The sequence below is a fragment of the Euphorbia lathyris genome, chromosome 6, assembly GCF_963576675.1.
Source record: "Euphorbia lathyris chromosome 6, ddEupLath1.1, whole genome shotgun sequence".
Lineage (NCBI taxonomy): Eukaryota > Viridiplantae > Streptophyta > Magnoliopsida > Malpighiales > Euphorbiaceae > Euphorbia > Euphorbia lathyris.
Window position 1 is genome coordinate 14,573,303 of NC_088915.1, and position 6,000 is coordinate 14,579,302.

Here is a 6,000-nt window from a genome sequence, read left to right on the forward strand (position 1 = left end):
CAATAACAACCTTCACTTGCATTTGTGGATTATGTTTCTACAGAAATTTTGTGACTAATATATGAAAATTTTGACAAATTTGTAGTGTATTTTAATAACTTATTAGATAAAGTGTTATATAAGAGGGAACAAAGTATATGATTAAAATAGAATTTTCTATTGAAAATTTACAAGTCTAAAACAAAACAGAACAAAGTAAACAAAAACAACATAAACAGAACAATAAATATAGAAATAAAATAACAAATAAATATAGAAATAAAATAACAGTGAACACCATTTAGGCACTCATTTCTTGGTTTTGCCTTGTTTCGTCTCAGCTCATTCTTCAAATGACAAAGCTCGAAATCAGGTTGGAACGGAAAAACTCCTTGATATATTAAATTACTATCCAATTTCACTTTTTGAACATCATTTCCATTTTTAAACTTGAATAATAAGAAGCTATGATATCCAGGCACCAACGCAACATCAGCATTACAAAAACTCATTGGATAAAAAGTCTGCGTATGCTCTTTCTCAACAGATTCAGTACTAATTCTCATCATTTTTCTCCATTCTTTTTTCTTATAAATCTCCATTGCCCACACCTCCATAAATTTACCTTTTTTGTATATTGCAGCAAGTTTTTCCTCATAATCTGTCAGTCGAACATCATTATAATTGTTAGTGAAAGGAAGTGAAAACAAATCATATTTTTCATCAACGACATCGAATGCGAAAACGTTGTTTCCGAATGTCAGCCAGTGAAATTTCCCACACGCAGAAATAGGTGGATTCAAACAACAAAGTTGCTCCTCACATGGCAATTTTACCTGCTCAATTTGCCTCCATTTTTCCACTATTGAATCAAAAATCTCATATCTAAGACAGTAGTATTTACCGACGAATAACCGCTTTGGTTCTGATAACCTCACTATCTTGTAGTGTAAAGGGTTTGATTTCAAAACCTTAATGCCTATCGACGCAGTGAAATATTTATTTTTCGGGTTGGGAATACATTGCCATTCTTTAGTGAGAGGCTTACAAACATAATATTTAGGATTTTCTTTATTTTCACTATAAACCAAAATTTCTTGTAGCGACGAAGCTTTAATCGTTACACAATGAGAAGGTAAAAAATCAAAAGAGATGTTACTAATTGGATTTTGATCGGAGAGAAAAGGAGCAGAATGGTTAGATATTATGGTTTGTAAGAAAAAACCAGATAGGGTTCATTTGGAATAGAGATTTAAGAAAGCCGACTCATAGGTGAGACTGTTGTATTCCTTGGAATTTTACGAAGTCAGCTGCAGAAACACAAACAATTTCGGGTCAACTTACACAAGCCAAGCTGAGACCTAAAAATAAGGAAGCACTACTCCATTTTTGTGCTTAGTGGAGTCACGGCATGAGTAGTGGAGTAGTGGAAGCAAATTCATCCTATAAATAACTTTTCTTCTTCTTCATTCAACCCCCCCTCCCCCCCCCCCCCCCCCACCCCAATAATCAATACAAAAACCAATATCAATACCAAAATAATCAATCCAATACTATAATACACAACACATATCAATACAATTTTCAAATATATTCAGCCTATTCATATATTTCTAGCCAAATTCGGTCCATATTCAAGCTTCCGAGCCAATTTCAATCACTAATCCTTGATTCTTGTCAACAATTTCAGCTACAATCGCTATAATCTCAAGCTTTCGTTCATCAAACTGAACATCAATTTACATTAGCCCTCTTTTGCCTGATTTTAGCCACTAAAATCATCCCTATTCGGTATAATTTGCTCTTTTCCGACCAAACACAAATCTGATTCCAATTTCCTAGCCAAAATATCAATTTTATCACAGCAATCCAAATTTCCAAATATTCAAGCCCAATCAATTAAGCCCACTAAACACACACTTTACTCAAGTCAAGCATCGGTCTCGGGATAACGACCTCAGGCAGACACAATGTTTCAACGCGACGCTTCGACGCAACGGTTCACCGCTTCGGTTAATTTATTTCAATTGTTCATTTCAATTTCAATTATAATCATATTAATTGCTTTTGACATTGTGGATATTAAATTTGATATTTTTCTTGGCTGTAATTATTCTCATTTGGTTTATTGTAACACAAAACTCTTATTTTAAAGTAAATATAAAGAAAAATTCCCAAATTCTTGCGTTTGCTTTATTATTGCTACATTTTTAACTACTGAAAACTATTGGTCCAATTCTAGTTAAAGTTGTGCTGACGGCAACTAGGAACCCAGAAAAATATTTTCACAATCCTTGCTTTTCCCATACAATTGTTTGATTATTAGTCAGTTATTCATTAGACACATGCACATATCTATAAAAACCATTTTCTTAAACGTAGGTTGAGAACCTAATTCTCTGGCACGCCCGCATTTTTTCCACACAAGTCAATGTTGTAAAGGGAATATTTTTGTTACTCAAAAATATCGCCAACAAATACATATTATGATTATGTTATTTGTAGACCTGGGCATGGCCGGGCTGGGGCTGGGCCTATCGGTTTTTAATAAAACCTGACGAGCCCAAGCCCAACCCAGTCCAGTCCGCAATAAATTGAGTCGGGCTCGGGTCTTAAATATGAAATCCAAGCCTGCCCATCCAAGCCCGTCTATATATTAAAAAAAACTACAATTAAAACGCCACATCAACTTTTCATAAAAAATATAATTAATTTATATTTATAAATTATAAATATATATTGATATATTGATATATATAGTATATTAGGTATAGCCCAAGCCTGTCCAGTTTTTGGCGGGCTTATACGGGTTTGGACCGGATCTGACACCAATTTCATGTGTCCAAGCCCAGCTAAATAGATCTGGGTGGACCGGTCGGGCTCGTCGGCCCATGCCTAGGTCTAGTTATCTGCATACAAAACTTTACGTTTGATGTTTCTTAGGCAAAAGTATCATTAGATCTCTGGTCTTTCATTTTTTGATTCATTAAGTCCTTGATCTTTTATTTGAATACATTAGGCCCCTGATCATTTATTTTTGGTCTCATTAAGCCATTGATGACCAAAAAAAGTAATTTTGAACTTAAAATTCGGTTAACATACTGTTATTAATTGCATCTATATTCGAAATTTGTAACTTTTCACTGTTTGAAAGCAGTTTTGGATGTGTAATATGGCTATAAAAAATGTAAAAAATATATTTTTTAACAATTTCAAATACATATGAAGTTAATAACGTCTTTTTAACTGAATTACATATTCATAACTTACTAATTTAGTCATCAAAAGCTTAATGAGACCAAAATAAAATATCAGATACTTAATGTATCCAAATAAAAAATTAAAAGCTTAATAGACCAAAAAATGAAAGATCGAGAACTTAATGATACATTTTGCCATGTTTTTTCCAGCAATTTATCTTTGATCTTTCACTTAATATATAATGATTTTAATTAACAAAAGTTAATTAAAATCATTATATATTAAGTGAAAATTATTGAAATTACAATGCCCGGCTCTAAGGGAGCTAGCCTAGGCACTGGTTTTAGTGACGCTTCAGGATTCACTTTGCTAAATTGATATTTTTTGTGTTTTAACATTAAAAAAAAAAAAAATTAAAAACCCTTATGTAATTTCTATAGAATTTTAACGTTTTCTGACATACAGTGGATGCTTAAGCCCTCCAAACGGGTTGGGTCAAACCCCTCTCTAGTTCCGTCCCTGAATGGCCTCCCATTTAAAGAGCCTCTAATTCAAAGTTATTTTTATAAAATTCAAAACATAGTTTAATTATAATACTATGATTATTAGATCTCAATCCTAACTCAATTTTGCCCCTCTAGAATGAAATCTGCTTCTAATTTTCGCTATAAAGTTTATAATATAGGGTAAAAACTAGACTATTTTGTATAATTAGGATAAAATTGAACTTTCCCAATATTTTTAAGGATAATTTTGGCGCTTTTTTTTTTAAATAGTTGATATATACAATTTTTTTATAAAATAAAACAAAATTATGTAACCCTACGGAATTGTATAGTTTAAGTTTAATTTAATCCTAGACGTATAGATTAGAATCTGAATTAAGCCTACTTAATTTGATTTTCTTGTTCATGTGACAAGGTTTAGTTGGCACCTTCAAGTTTTATAAATCGTGTTTGATAGGGTGATTCCTATCCTATCTGACAAACAAGTCGATTTTCAAGCAATGCGGGATTTACTTGCTATTAATGAAAACAATTTTGATTATGTCAATTATCAACTACGTACGTTTTATTTAATATTAATAATTAAATGGGTGTTTGTTTTACCTTTTCAAATAAGCGTTTAACATTTCACTACAAATTCGTTCAGGTTTGTTTCCCTTGGACGAGACTTGGACAATGAAAATTGATCATAGGCCCAGGTTGGTCTAGACCTGTTAAAACCCGTCTTTTTTTTGGCGGGTTTGAGATTGATAAAAATAACCCGACCTGCCTATTAATATTAATTATTAATTTATATATTAAATATTTAATTTTTAGTATAAATTTTTATTTTTTATAATTAAAAATTATGTATATTTTTAGACTGGTTTACATGGGTTGAGCTTGAGATTTTATTTTTAACCCCAAGCCCAATCTGGTCCAAGCCCGCTTAAATTAATAGTGGGCTGAGTTGGACTTGGACCGAGTATTTTTACGGGACAGTCTGATAGGTCTGGTCCAGACCGACCCGTGGACAGGTCTACAAAGAATTGAGGTCTCAAATTTCTAATTAGGCCTTTATATATATATATATATATATATATATATATATATATTGATTTTTTAAAAGTAAATAACTTCTTACAACGGACAAAGGCTCACGCTTGCTTTTTTTTTTTTTTGACAAGAGACATATACTCTCTTTTAATATCGTTAAAATGCTGACGTTATATATGAACTTTTTTTTTTCCAAAATATTTTCTCTTTCTCTTACCTCTCCCTTTTCCTTTTTTTTGTCCTTATATTTTTTTCTTTCACCGGGCGCCAACAAGTCTTTGTCTCACATCATCATCTTAATACTGTAGAACAAATTCATTGATTTGCTAACAGCATAAAACACAATCCTCATTTTGCAACAAAAAAAACTGCAAAGACCGATTTAAAAAATGTGCAAGCGCGTTTTTAATTTATCCAAAATAATTTATGAAGGCTTTATGTTATAATAATAAGTTTAGGGATTGAATATGGTAAAAATAATTAATGAGGAATATCATGAAAAAACAATAAAAATTTGGAAACTAAAATCATTTATTAAAAGCTTTATGCATAAAACAGAGGAAATTCAAGTAGCCCCAGAGTGTGTTTGTTTATCTACTTTTCACCTCATGTTTGCGTTTTCACTTTAAAATGCAGTGTTTTAAGTATTTGATTAGACTCCTCATATTTGCATTTTATCGCTGAAAAGTACCTTTTTAGAAAAGCAGATGATCTCTGTTTTTTGGAAAAGCAGCATTTTCTAAAGACAACCAGCAAACAGTAACAGTAAATAGCAAGTAGCCAAATGAACTCTCAATATGTGTTTTTGTTATAGCTTAATATCCAATTATCTATTACATATTTTATTAAGACCTTATGCATAAAATAGTGAAAAATTAGGGACTGTATATGCTAAAAGTAATTGGTCAAGAACATCATAAATAAAACAATAAAAATATAAATTAAAGGATTCAGTAAACTAATTTTTGGTGTAATATAAAAAATAGAACTGAAAATAATAAACATACCACTACTTCTAATTAGCAATTTCTGAGATTACACAGTAATTAGATTTAACACAACAAAGTATCGAGAAAATAAGTCTAAAACAAAACAGATTAGACTAAACAAAAACAACACAATCAGTAAAATAAATATAGAACTAACTAGAATAACTGTGGACATTAGTATCTAAATTAATTAATTACCAAATATTAATATTTTTTTTTGTTGAGGTGTAACATGATATTAAATTAGTCATCTGCTTCTTACCAAAAAAAAAAATTAGTCATCTGCTAAA